We start from the raw sequence: 15,924 nt of genomic DNA, 5'->3' as shown, positions 1-15,924 counted from the left end.
AGCCAAGTTTATAGCTATGTAAGAACTGAGCAATTAATGCCAAATTTGAAGGGTTATATAGCTAATTTACAACTCATTTACTGCTACCCAATTTTGAAGAGAATGAAGGTGAATTGCAAAAGGAGATTTAAGTGTCTATGAACTAGATTCAAGCGCTACTCGACATCATTCATCAGATTTGAGAGGTATTTAGCTTTTGTCTATTGGAAATGTAGTATAGACTGAGTGATTAAGGGTGGGGGGGGCAGAGTGAATCAGGAACCAATAAAACTTATACTTTATTTCACCATGTAATATGATATAATTGCATGCATGAAAGACTGAAATCAATAAAACATTAATAACACTTGACACAATATTTGGTAACCCATTAACCTTCCAAATAAAAATTAAAACTAGGGTGGGAATGATACCCATAAGATTTATTATTGTAGTATAAAGTTATCCTTTTAGAGCTTACAATTGATCACTTCTAATGATCTACCCTGTTAGGAGCAATAAGGACAATCAGTTCCAGCTTGTGAAAGGATTTACAACATACAACGAAGTATGCCCTTTGTTAAGAGATTTGGAAAAGACTGTTAAGTCCACATGTTAGAGGATTTGACTGATACACCTATTAGGATGAATCAATGGCTAATATATGATCTACAACTTGGTTTGTTGAATGAGATTCCTCTGAAATAAAATAATTACATGACTATGATAGATAAAACTCTTCTTTTTCTTATACTTCTTGTAGGCTTCTTAATTTGCACTCATCTTATTCTTACTTTATGGATATTATTACATTGGATATGAAAAGATATATTTCATATAAATACCAATCCAATAAATTATATTCTAGACTTAGCTACACTACCAAATTGAAAAAATCTTCACAAAGTTGGCTCATTGTTGTAACTCAAGTTTGGAAGACCACTCGGGTGTTGTTCTACTCGAAAATGGTTGTCAACACTTAGAAAACTCTCACACTTAGTTGATGTAGATGCTCGGTCCATACTGATTACTTGGGGTAATAGGAACTCGGTTAGCACTGGATGACTTGTGAAACACTGAAGAACTCAGTAAACTCAATTGACACAAAAATGTTTGGTCAACACTATACTTTGTTTGAGATGCTTAGTAGGCATAGTAAACCTTGGAAAGCACTATATTTTGTCTTATATGCTTGACATAAACTAAAATTAGAGTGTTTGGCTTGGTAGCAAGTGAAATACTTGGTTTGCACTGCTAGAAATAAGATAAGCTCGACAGAAACTATAGAGCTCTGTAGAAATGTAACCAACTGACTAAGTGTTAAGCCACTAATAGACAAATGATTTGACCTTCAAGTCAACAATCGCCCCCTTTGGCATTAGTGGAAAAAAAATTATCATACAAAAATTTGAATACTCAAAATATATGTCCAAACTCCCCTTATCAACATGTCTAGGTCTATAACTCGATTTTGAATGTTGTCTACTATTGCTACTTCTCGGTAACCTCTAACTCTCTTTTTTTAAATTAAAATTTTTTTTTTTTCAATTTTTTTAAACACATTTTTTTCTTTGTATATATATCTTTCTTGTGCATGTATTTCCGCCATATATATATATATTCCCCTTGATTTTACATATGACATATACACTAGTAAAATTTGATGGGTAAAAGCACAAACCTGTGTTACCCTTTTATAAAGGAAAAGGCTAACAAAAGAATAATTGTTCATCTTCAATGACATAATTAATTGGTAGTATTATTTACAATTTGACAATAAAGTAAACTAATGAAATGTGTAGAAATAGATGAATTTTATGGTTATAATTTTTAATGATTATTTGGAATAACAATTGATATGTTTTCCTAATTTTTAAAGACAATTTTTTACTTGCTAAAAAATGTTGAAAATTAGGAGTCTAGTTCCCACCACAAAATTATATGGAAATGAACTTATTTCCCTATGATCTTAGATTATATTATAGATAACATATATAGCTAGAACAATCAAAAATAAAAATTGCTTTAGACCTATATTTTATCTTTTATAACAATTCAAATTTCAACTCACCTGAAATCAATAGTTTACATCTCCCACCACATTTTTTCAAAATAAATATATTCTAACCAAAAGAAAAAATTATATATTCTTGAAGAGGACACTCTCCTCTAGAACGTCATGTGATTTTTAAATTTTTTTGATATGATTGAATATTTTTTCCTTTCTCAAAATTGACAGTTTCTCAAGTGTTAAAAAATGTACTTTTAGAATTTTTTTAATTACAATATACTATATCTAATTAAAATACTATAAAATCTATATGAGAATATTCTTGACTTTTAGCTCTATAAAATGATATTTTTATGTTATTAAAAAATATCATCAAAAATAGTAAGAGTTATTGAAATGTGTGTTTTTTTAAATAACTTTACTTTTTTACTAATTTGATAAAAATTACTATAAATCATGCATTTAATAGACATTTCCAATTGAAAATGTGTGAGACTATATATAACTTAGCTAGAATGAATTTATCTAGAACATATGTTTGAATAAAATTATTTTTTAGATAGAGATACTCAAATTCAATCATTCTGACAAGTTAGCCTGAAAGGTGACACATATTTTTTCCCTTTTACCCTGACTCATTTTTCGATGAAAATTGGTTGAATTTTTGATCCATGTTGGTTTAGGGTAAAGCCACAAAATTGTGCGACCCTTTTGTAAAGAAAAAGGCTAAGAAAAGTATAACTCTTCACCTTCAATGGCATAAAATTGGTAGTATTATTTAGAATTTGAAAATGAAGTAAACTAATCAAATATGTAGAAAAGGATGAAGTTTATGATTATAATTTTTAATAATTATTTGGAATAAGAATTGATATATTTTCCTAATTTTTGTAGCTGATAAAAAATGCTAAAAATTAGGAGTTTAGTTCCCACCACAAAAAATTATGGAAATAAACTTATTTATGTTTGAACTTAGATTATGCTATAGAAAACATATATAGCTAGAACAATCAAAAATAAAAATTGACTTTAGACATGTATTTTCTCTGTTATAATGATTTAGATTTTAACTCACTTGAAATCGATAGTTTTCATCTCCCACCACATTTTTCAAAAAAAATATATTCTAACTAGAAGAAAAATTATACATTCTAGAAGAGGATTGTCTTCTCTAGAAAGTCATATAATTTTTAATTTTTTCTGATATGATGTATTATTATTTTCTTTCTCAAAACTGACATCTTTTTGAGTGTTAAAATGGCATGCTTGCAGGATTTTTTATTTACAATACACCATATCTAATTTAAACACTATAAACTATATATTAGAATATTCTTGACATTGAGCTCTATAAAATGGCATTTATATGTTACTAAAAAGATCATTAAAAATAGTAAGAGTTATTGAAACATTAGTTTTATGAAATAATATAATTTCTTTAGTGATTGGATAGAAACTAGCATAAAACATGTATTTAATAGACATTTTCAATTGAAAAAGTGTGAGACCATATATAACTTAGCTACAATAAGTTTATCTAGGTCAAATGTTTGAACAAAATCAATTTTTGGATAGAAATACTCAAATTTAGTCATTTTGATAAGTCATTTTAAAAGGTGACACAATTTTACAAATATTTGACCAATTGGTTTTTCGATATTTTTGTTGTCAAAATTTTGACCAAATCTTCTATTGGTCAAAATGTCAATGATTTATTTGGTCAAAATTGTACCTTTTTTTCATTGCATCCTATGAATACATTTACCAAAATTTCCACCAAGATTAGTCAAAAGTTCTACCAGTGTTGGTTGATGCATTGGTTAAAATGTCTACAAATCTTTGGTCAAAATTGCCACCAAGATTGGTCAAAAGTTCCAACAATGTTGGTTGATGCATTGGTCAAATTATTGACAAATATTTGGTTAAAATTGCCACCAAGATTGGTCAAAAGTTCTACCAATGTTAGTTGATGGATTAATGGAAATTTTGACCAACTTGTTTTGTTTAAAAATAAAAATTTCTGCTTCACAACTATTAGACATCAAATGTCTAGTAGTTATGAAGTAGTGAAAAGACAAAGATAAATGTCTTGTAGCCAACTGTTTTATTCCATTGTAGCCTTGCGACTTCATTTCTTCATTGACTATGTAGATCTACGAAGTTGTGAAGACAACTTGCAGGCATTGATCACTCCATCATGACTGCTTGTTGTTTCTTTCCACTAATTATTGTGAAATGACGATAACCACTAGACTAACTATCATCATACCATCATGACTTAGGTTCTTAACTCAAAAAATAACCCTGTGATGGTGCGAACAATGACTATGTAGCTACACAACCTTGACTAGGGTTTGCACTTAACTCTTTGTGATAGTGTGAACAATACATTCTGTATCATTGCCACCTTGACCTATGTTAACCTTGATCACTTGTGATGGTGTGAAATGGACTACTCTAGTTAGCTTTCACATTGTTGCAACTTAAACTCTGAAGCTCATTTCGATGGAATGTATCGATCAAAACTAGTTTGCATCTATCAAAGGGATACTCCTTGAAAAATTGAACATGAACCAATCTATATCTATTGAAGGGATACTCTTTCAAAAAGTAAATATGAAAACTTTTTCTAAAAACCAAGTAAGTGTAGCTATCTCAAATTAAGATACTATCAATGATTGCTAACTTAAGGTGGCTCTTCAAAACTGCTAGGTAGTCTGTATCTATCGAAGGGATACTCCTTCGAAAACTAAATATGAAAAATTTTCTGATTACCAAGTAAATGTAGCTATCTGAAATTAAGATACCATCAATGATTGCTAACTTAAGCTGGCTCTTCAGCAGTGCTACAATCATACATCAAAAACAAGTTATGTAGAAAAGAAATATTTTTCAAATAATTTTTTTTTATGAAGAACGAAAAAGATAACCCATTTCTCAATAACTTCCAATCACTCCTCCCTTTGGCTGCCACCTATTATCCCCCCAACCTGTGAAGTAGTGCACATAAGCTTAACTTCTAGCTAAAAGATGTTGACTGCAATTGTAATCTTGGAGATATGTAGTCTAAAAGACAAAAAATATATATATCAAAACTTATTATATGCTTGCTAGTAATTAAAGAACAACATATTTTGAACTTCTTAAAGAATTTATAGATCCATAGCTTCAAATCCCTAGCTAGTACTTCCCCTAAAATAAATGGAAAATCCCAAATGTGATTTAAAGAATGATTAAATCACTGTAAAGGAGAGAATGTAAAATGCAATATTGATATTCATAAATTTGTATTGTATTGTATTTTTACTTTTTTTATTGATATTCAATAGATGATTCTGCAACTTATATTGATGTATTGTATTCGGAGATGCCTAGAGCTAGGAATACTTGTTAGCGAAAATGGTGAGCATTAAATAAAGTTGGTATAGATATGAATTAAAGTATAGAAATGGTGAGAGATCTAGTAGGCAGGAATTCAATAGTAGGAACTGATCTTGGTGATGCAGGGAATCCAAAAGCGGGGAACTTGGCAGGGGTTGTTGGGAAGTCATGGATGGGTTTTAATGGTTTGGACGAAGAAGACAAAGTTCTGCTTGGTTTATATTCTAGAAGATGTGGGGATGTTGATAATATTCATATTGATCCTCTGACTGAGTGTTCTATCTAGATTAGGGACCCACTTTAGGAGGGGAATGTTTTTTTGGATGTGGGAAAGGATATAGAGGGATCAAATGTGGAGGAGTAGAAGAAGGATGATTTGGAAACAGGTCAATGCAAATGCTCTTCTTTATTTGGAAGAAAGCCAGGAGGAAAGTCTTCATTTTCACCTATTACTTCAAAATCCTATTGGGAAAAAGGTGAGCTTCAAATTTTCATCCTAGATTCGATTGTTGATTATTCTATTTTGACTATGGAGTTTACCCTAGTTGGAAAATTCCTTGGGGCGTGCCCAAAAATTGATGCTCTTAGAAACATGGTTAAAAGGAAAATTGTTTTACATGGTCAAGTGGATATCGTGCTAATGATCAGCAAGTTTTTTTCCTTTGTCTTTTCTTGTAAGAAAGATTTAAACAAAGTTCTATGTGGTGTTCCTTGGCCATTTGACAATAGTACTCTAATGATCAAAAAGTGGGAACCCAATATGGACCTGTCTGATGCCTTTTCTCTTACTACTCTGGTATGGGTCAGATTATATTTAATCTTTATCACCTAAAATTAAATCTTCTAAGGCCAAGATCAAAGTCAAGGTCAAGATCAAGATCAAGGTCCCCATATCCCAATCTACAGATTTTGGAAAGGTGGCAGCACAAATAAGTGAAAAGCCAAAGTGAAGAAGTTGATAAGTTCAAACCTTTTACTCATAGGAAGTATTCTTTAAGAGAGTGATCCTGGATGATTCTCAGTTCTTAGGGTTCTATCTGTTTCTCTCTTTCTATTTCCTATATAAATTGTCCAAGTCTTGTCCTCGTGCTCTGTTCTTCCTATTGCAGTTTCTCCATGGTTCTTTTTTGGCTTGTCTCTTTATCTATTAAGTTGATATAGAGATTGGCCCACTGCCCATTCTTTCCCTATTCCCACCTTACAAATGATCGATCTTAATATAAAACATTTATTGCTATTTTCTTCCTTTGAGAGAATTAGTATTACAAGATATAATGTATTTCATGTACATATTGATTATTTTCTATTGCAAATGCAAATCATAATATAATCTTATGAACTCAATGATGCTTTCATATTAGATCTAAAATGTGCTTTAATGAATTGTATTTAATCATTGTACATTGTTAAATAGTTTACATTGTGTTTGTGGTAGACGTGAGATAGTATTTGAATCTTCCTGGAGTGTGCTCAGGATTCCTTGATGGATAATTGTTTTCGGTTAATTTGTTTTATTTTTATTTTTTAATTAAATGTTGAAATTATTTTCAACAGTCTTATATCAGTTATATTAGTTATATCGGTTATTTCGATCAATTTTGCTAATAAACAATTCACACACATTTTGTAGACAAGGAATAAATCTTGGAGCCCAGTTTACATTAGAATTTGAGGCCGTATGGTGAGCTCCGCTTCATGTAACTAGGGCTGTAATTTTTCTACTCTACATGAAGATTGTTAAAGTTGAGAAATCTTCTGTGAATTTTACAGATGCCATTGACTTTAATATGTTTATTATGGAATTTTTAATATCTTAGCTCTATAATTTACTGATATCACTTGGGGTAATACCAGGCTTTAACTATGATAGAGACAATGATATGGTGTCCTCTGAAATCATAATAAAACTAGCCAATTGTGGATATTATCGAGAGTTCAAGACAAATTCAATTCATTTAACATAAATGTTGACAAAAATTACGATAGAAGAGCTAATCTATATGTCTATCAATAGATTTGTAAGGTGTTCTTGCTCGATATTATAAATCAAACATAATCGACGTCTGCAAATCCAAACTAAAACTTTTGCCAGTATCCCCTCTGCCTGTGCTAAAATGTGAACATTGAAATAGAAGATAATTTTGTACTTCAACTTGACTGGTCTGCTAAACATGTATTCAAAATTTGGAAGCACAAACAGGAACGTGAAATGTTTGACAAAATGCCAATACCGTTTGTCATGATATACAAAATGCATAAAATTACATTCGCTGCAATATTGTTTAATTTTCTTTTTACAAAACAACCTTAAATTCTATTTGATGTGTTGCTATGAATATTTCTTCTTATAATGTCTATCTCATTCAAAAATTGATTTATTTGAATTAATTTTTCTAAAATTTGAATAATTTTATAAGATTAGAGTTATATATTATGTTTTGAACAATGATATCTCAAGCCTATTTCTTCCCATTAGTTTTCTTATAGTGCAAGGTTTATATGAATAATATGTAGGCATCATTTTGATTTTGCAAATAAAAAGAGTGTGTTGTACTCAGATAAATTGACACATTTGAGAGGGCTTGATAAAATTGGAGGTCACAAATATATAAGAACAATATCTAACATTGAACAATATCTAACATTAATTTTGCAATTCATTTTTCAATTTAATAATTAATTTAACCAATTTAGGAGGAATGAACAATTTTATAATTAAATTTATCAATATTATTATATTAAATTAAATTTAAATTGAAGATTATTTGATCTTTTTATTTAAAAATTATGAATATGTATCAAATGAATAGTAAGGATAAAAATGGTAAAAGATGAATTGGACACACAACCATATGCAAAAAAAATAGATTAATAAGATTTAAATGAATTAGATATAGAACATAATATATGATATACCTAATTTTTCAAAAAAGATTTTTTTGATGAATAGACCTTTTCCATTAATTTATAATTTAAAGATACATATTCACAAAAAAAGGGGTTAGGGATACAAAATCACCCTGTGAGTTCAAACAACACAAAGTGGGATTAACAACTATTCATAAAAAAAGAATTGTTTAAAGAAAAGCATAAAGCCTTAGGTGGCAAGAGCAGTGCCAACCAAAGAAGGGTCTTTATCATCAGAACCCTAGAAGTCCTTGGAGTTAGTGGTTGACTTAGGGGGAGCCTGACCATCAGTAGCAACAACATCACCATCATCATCTTTATCTCCCTCAAGCCTTGATGGGGAGATAGCTAAGTCCAGTCAAGGGAATGTCCACTTGGGGTCACATTGCACAAACAACTAACTAGGAATAGGGGCAGCAGGGGGAGCCACTAAGGACTAGCTCGAGCCTAACCTCTATGGAGATGAGGCCAAGTGGTGACAACCATCAAAACCACCAGTGGGAGAGCGGCGATGTGGCTGCAATTTGGGAGTTTGTGAGTAGTGTGTAGATTTTCTCTGGCCTTGCCAATGACCATGAGGAGGAATGTGGTCATCAAAAATTGCATCTGGTGCATTTCCCACATGAGCAAGTAGCTCCTATAGGTTAGCCACCTCCAGCATGACTTTGTCAGTCTATACTTGAATCTGCATCATGACATTATTATAAATACATGCTTTAGAGTACATAGCAACATGAGTATCAAGAAAGTTGTGAGAGAATAAAACAACATTTTGGTCCTTCCAAATAGTAAACAAAATTTTCATTCTGAAAGCATGCAAAATCTAGGCATATCTAAAAGGAAGTCTAAGAAAATCTCGCAATACCACCATATGCTAGGTGAACTCCTCTGGATGGAAAGGATTGAAAAAGTCATGAATCTAGAGCTAATATCTCTAGGTTCACCTACAAAACCAAAAAATGTGCAAGAAGGTTTTGGGCTAACCACAAAATAGGCATCTAGGATCTAGAACTCCTAAATGTCAAAGTCGAGTGCACAAAGGCATGGCCTAGAGGAGGAGACACCAGGAAAAGTGAGCAATCTTTGGCTCAGTAATGGCACTCAGATAGTAGTAAATCTAAGAATCCAAGTCTTATGAGAAGAATGCAAATTCTAATGCTGATTGAGGATGTTAATCATCAGAAGATGGGGCACCTACCACTGATACCCCATCTTTGGCTTGTAGTTAGCCATAGGAGTGGTAGGATACCACTTCCAATCCTTCCACCAAGGGAAAGATGAGTAAATACCAAGCTTTTGTAACAAATTGAGAGGCACTGGAGAAATTAAAAGATTAATTGTTTATTGATTTGCATGGATGAGGTTGAACTCAACCTGCAGATTCTCTCAAGAGCAAAGGCTCATAGTAACTCTACAAAATAAGTCCCTGGGAGTTTTAATGCCCCTGTGGAATAAATGTAGAGCATTGGCTCCTTGATTCTTTGCTAAAGGAACAACTTGAGTTGTAAACAAAGGAGACCACCAAAGGTGTTGCTGGTTCATTGAGAGCCCATCTCTAAACCCATTACAAACCTCATAAAGCCATGGTTTGAGGGTTTCCCAGGCTTTCCAAATACTCTTCACAACAAAAGTACCCTGAATCTAAATAGGTTTAGGAGTCACAAGAAGGGTATAAAAACTAATCCCCTTCTAGGTAGGTTGGTTAACCAGGAGGTCTGAAGAAATGTAGTGTCATAATAAACTTTTCTAGGCCTCACCTCTAGTGAGAGCTCGAATGACCCATTTGGCACAAAGGGAAATTCCCTATTTTTGAGTGGAGAGCAACCTAAGCCCCCTTGAGGCTTTGGCAAAATAACAATAATCTCAAGCAACTTTGTGAAAGCCATGATATATAGCATTAGTGGCCTAGAGGAAGTCTTGAAGGAGATGCTCTTGCTTGAGATAAGGAGCTTTGGAAGGAGCCTAGTAGGAAGAATAGTACACATGGGTGGCAACAAGAACTTTAGAAAAAAATTAAAACTTTCCTACAAGGGAAAGTTTTTGAGTGATCCAATATTACAACTTCTTCTCAATCCTAGCAAGGACAAAATTCCACAACTCCATAGGGAAGGCTTGAAAAGTGAAAGGAATGCCCAAGAATTTAAAGATTTCCCCATGTTGGACCCATTTCCACCCATATTATTGAAGCCACTAAGGACCTGGAAAGAAGGACTATCAATAACAAAGGGTTTTGTGCCATTGAATAGAAAACTTAGAAGCAAGGCAAAAAGTATCCAGGCACTGCAAGGCATTGACTATATTGTCTTGCTCTTCAATCAAAGTAAGAAAGGAGTCATCAACAAGATGGCCATTCAAAAGTTGTGTAGAGGACTCTAAAAGAGAAATACCATGAACCATACTATGAGAAATGGTGCTGGCAATAAGATAGCCAAAGCCTTTAGTAGCCAACACATAGAGTGAAGGGGCAAAAGGAAAACCTTAACAGATAGATCAATAAAGCCCAAAAGCTTCAAACTGCTTCCCATTAATTGGGTTATCACCTAGAGACCGATGGTCAAACTGAGAGAGTGAAACAGTTTCTGGAGGATATGCTTTGCATGTATGTTATAGATAGGCAGGTTAAGTGGGAGAACTATTTGTACCTTATTGAGTTTGCATACAACAATAGGCATCATAGTTCTCTTGGTATGTCACCTTTTTAGGCCTTGTATGGTAGACCATGCTATACTCCTTTGAGTTGGGATTGTTTAGAGGATCGAGTTCTTTTGCGTCTAGAGATGCTTTAGGATATTGAGCAATAGGTTGTTTGCATTAGAGAGAATTTGGTTACTACTTATGATAGGTAGAAGAAGTATCAAAATGCCCATAGGTTGGATTGTCTTTTTTTGTTGGTGATAGGGTGTTTTTGCAAGTGCATCTAAGGAAGAGCCCCATCCATTATGGGAAAGGCTCTAAGATGGCACAATGTTTTATCAAACCTTTTGAGATCCTCGAGAGGATTAGTCTTCTTTCTTATCAACTAGAATTGTCACCTAGCCTATCGCGCATCCATGTTGTTTTTCATGTTTCTATTTTGAAGCAATATATTTCATATCTGACCCATGTTCTTGATTGGGATGCTTTGTAGGTAGCAAACGGGAAACTTACTTTGGAGCTCATTCATATCCTATAGCACTAGAGGCTAACCTTGCAAGGTTGGGACATAGAGTAGGTAAGGGTCCAATGGGACCCAAGTCATGATACCTCTATGAATTAGGAGGATGCTATATACGACCGAGGGGATTGTACCCCTACCTTTTTGTCAACTTCTAGGAGTAAGCCTGTGCTAGTGACGGAGGATGTAGTGCCTCTCATGTTTGCAATCTATACCTTATCTATTTTGATTCAAAAGATTCTTGATACTCTTATTGTTATTTGTACCTTGAGATGACCTAAGGGTCACATGTTATACTTTGATTCATTACAATAGATGCTTTACTACTATACTATTCAGTTTATCATATTTGCATGTTGATGCTATTTTGAGATGACAATAGACCTATGATGATATCTAGTTATATGGTTTATTGGACATATTTTTTGATTATCTTATGAGATGAATTTTATGCCATGGTTATTTACTTCATTCTTGTATCTTTATACTTTTTGCGAATGTGAGTGATGTAAATGGATTAAATAGGTATTTTAATACATGTTGCTTTGGCTATGATATTATATGCAATTGCACTGAATCATGTATTTTAGTGTGTAGGAACTATATCCCTGGTAGTGGCACATGGAGTTAGTGATTCAGTTGTTCATATTTTACCAATGTTGTCCCTATATGGTCAACATATCCTTATTTTAATTGTTTTAATTAAAACCTTTTAGTGTTAGAGTAATTATTTGTTCTAACTTATTAATTAAATCACTTTGATTTAATTAATTAAGTTGCCTATTACTCTAGTTTTCTTAAGCTATCTTGTAGGTGCATATAATTAATATTTTATTCATTATATTGTGCAACCCTAGCTTTTTTAGGCTTTAGTTTCCCTTTTCGGGTTTTGTGATTCCTTTATAAAGATTCACCTCTTTGTATTTTAAATATTCACTTATTGGATTATATGAGATATTGCTCTTTGCATGTCCATAAGATGGATCTGGCTTTTCGGCCTCCTTGATTTTTCCTTGCCTCTGTTCTTTGCTTCATCCATGTGACAGGGTTATGCATGCAGGTGTTCTTGGGAGATTAGTTTTTCACCTAATCTTACATGGTATCAGATCTAGCTTGCTGCTCACTGTTCGTGGTTTGTTGAAGCATTTCAGAAGCTGCTTTTTTTTGGAGCAGTGGGAGGCAGAAATTTTTTTTTGGAGCACTTTGGGCTCAAACGGACGCTTCCATTGGATTCGAAAGTCCATTTGCAGTCAAAATCCATATAAAATTTGTCCATTTTGGACACCGTTGGTCTGCGAGGCAAATTTTTTTGTTGAACAGGGCCGTACGACCCCTTGCACATAGTACGAGGCATCAAAAATAAAAAAAAATTGAAAAAAAAATCTTATTTCGGCTGTTTAAGCCGCTAGCGATCACCGCTGATGGCCATCGCGAGCGGTTACCGCTGGCGGTCCGCCAGCGGCCCGCAACAGCCATCGCCGCAGCTCCGCCCTGCGGCAGCTCTCCTCCCTCCCACCGCCGGGCTGCCGATCCACCAGTGGTGGAGATTTTTTTTTTTATTAAAAAAAAATAATTTTTTGCATTTTCAAAGGCCCTAGAGGTTTTTTCTTCGTAACTTGAGCATACGGATGTATTTTTTCAATCCGAAAAATGCACCGGAAAGTTGGTTCCAAGATGGAGATGCTAGTATAGGTTTTTTTGGATTTTGATGCAATTTGGTTGCCTATTTTGGTAGTCAAAGTTGTATATTCTATTTTGCACTCCGGGAGGTGTATCTTAAGCTTTCGATCTCCGATTTTGGACTTCTTTATATCACTGGAAAGATCTTTCTGTGCTCTTTACAGTGATGCTGGTTGTTGTTCCAGATTCTTTTCCAGGAACATCCTATTTAGTCTTTTGTGTTTTAGCATTCTCGTGGATATCCTGATTGTTTTAGGTCCGGAGATCGATTTTGTTGCTTCAGTTGCTTCCTTTTGGGCTCTACCTTCTGTTGTTTCAGCCTTATGTCTTTTTTGATCATTTTTGATATTCATTGCAAGCATTTTTATGCAACACACTGAGATAAAGTGCCACTCTTGCGTTTCGAGATCCTTTTCATCATTGTGATTCGTTGTACTCGCACTATTATATAAAGTGCCATGGGGGGGATAGTTGTTTGCCGCTTATAGGCCCTCTTTCTCTAATTCCTCATGTAGTGTCGATAACACGTGCCTTTATTGGTGTTTTGTACCTCACTCTTGATGTGTTTGGCTCCTGTGTTGTAGGAGATTCTTGGCCCATCTTTTCAGCTGCCTGTCACCTCACCTGCCTTAAGGGGAGATTATATTGTTTTTCTATGCTTTTTTGGTTGATGGTTCGTGCCTTCTATTTCCATGGAGGCTCTCTTGGTTGATGGTTCGTGCCTTCTATTTCCATGGAGGTTCCTTTGGTTGATGGTTTGTGCCTTCTATTTCCATGGAGGTTCTACAGATCAGCATTTTGACAGAGTTTTGTGGTTCTTCATGCTCCAATGATTCTCTTTTGATCTCTTTGTTCCTTCTTCTAGAACATTCCTTTCTATCTTTTTTTGGAGTAGGGTTTTTCCCATGTGGTTTTCTCTATTTCTCCTCTTTATAGAGATTTTGTTGTGATTGGGTACCTAATTTGGCCTTGTTGTCGGGACCCAATTCTCTTTCATAGTTGTGCTAGGTTAGCTTCCTCCCAAGCTTCGCTTAAGGGGGGTGTTAGAGTAATTATTTTTTCTAACTTATTAATTAAATCACTTTGATTTAATTAATTAAGTTTCTTATTACTCTAGTTTTCTTAAGCTATCTTGTAGGTGCATATAATTAATATTTTATTAATTATATTGTGCAACCCTAGCTTTTTTAGGCTTTAGTTTCCCTTTTCAGGTTTTGTGATTCCTTTATAAGGATTCACCTCTTTTTATTTTAAACATTCACTTATTGGATTATATGAGATATTGCTCTTTGTATGTCCATAAGATGGATCTGGCTTTTTGGCCTCCTTGATTTTTCCTTGCCTCTGTTCTTTGCTTCATCCATGTGACAAGCTTATGCATGCAGGTGTTCTTGGGAGATTATTTTTTCACCTAATCTTACATTTAGCAATTAGTAAATTTTAACTCATCTACATTATGTGACTAGACTAGTGAGTGTGTCTATACATTTAGAAGTTCACATTGTCACAAAAGTGTTAAGAGTTTTTCTGCGATTTTGGGTTTTCTATCTTTAAATTTTTTTGGATTTAATTTCTTGTAGCTTTGCCTTAGGTAAATTTTCATTATGAAGAATAACCTACTTTTGTTTGGGTTGATTTGAATCTAGCTACTCTAGCTAGCTATTTGCCCTATTTGGCTATTCACTTGAAAAGTGAATAAGTATTGAAAAAGTGAATTCATTATTGACTTCTCACTTTTTGAAATAAAAAATTGAAGAGCTTTGTGAGAATCCTCTTCTAAAGGATTTGGATTTTGTTCATTCTGGGATTTGTGAGCATGGGTTTCTCATGAGGTCAGTCTTGTTGGTTCTAGCTCGTGAATTTTATGCTTTTTCATCAGTTTCAATAGATTTGGAAAGGTATTTATTTTATTGCACAGGTCTCAATTTCTGCCCCTTTTGCTGTCAGGTAGGGCCTTCTTCTAGTAGTATGTTAGGAGGTTGAGAAATATTGTTCCCCTCTATTTTTATTTTTTGGTTTTGCCCAGTTGGTCGGGTAAGAACATTTTCCCTATTTTTGGGATGAGGGTTTGGGGTTTTGAGCCATTCTACTGGTCATTTTTGGATACGGTGTCCAATTTCATTTATTTTTGGATTTTTTCCAAAATTTGAGGTTTTTACCTCATTTTATGTTTCACCCTATTTTCTTAGATTTTCTTGGCATGAGTTGGGTCATGGACCTGGAGTATCCATTTGGATATCGGTTAGACCTTTATTGCACTTTTATGTTGCATCCATCCTCTCGATTCTATTTTTCAATTGAGTTACTTTTTGCTTTGTGTTCTCATCCAATCCTTGTATTATGATCTACATTATGGTGGTGTGCCACACACAAGTATGTGCACATATATTTTTTGGGTGACTTGCGAGTCCTAGTCTTCTATCGTACTTTCAAAAGTTATGATCATTGGGGTTGGGTTGCCAATTTGCATGCCTATAGGAACTCATCATTGGATGAGCATGGGTAGGGAAGGGTAGCATATGGAGGGGGCTTCTATCTTTATAGCCGAGTGTCTATTTCCCAAGGGTTGGCATGCAAAAGCTTTGTAAATAAGTGATAACTAAACTTAAACTTTGGGTGGTAATAAAACATAAAGATAATAAAAATGATTCAAGATGTGCTCCTTCCATTGGGAAGTGGAGAGCTACCAGTACTAGCTTGGGCTTGTCGATGCCAAGTGACCCTCCATGATGTCAGCCCCTACTTAGTAGCCATAGAGATGTTTGAATAGGATCTGTAGTTTATGCATTGTCTATGTCTTGGATTCAGTCAT

This window comes from Cupressus sempervirens, chromosome 3, assembly GCF_028749045.1.
Source record: "Cupressus sempervirens isolate cs-2001-9-10 chromosome 3, ASM2874904v1, whole genome shotgun sequence".
NCBI classification, from domain to species: Eukaryota; Viridiplantae; Streptophyta; class Pinopsida; order Cupressales; family Cupressaceae; genus Cupressus; species Cupressus sempervirens.
Note: the sequence above shows the minus strand (reverse complement) of the source record.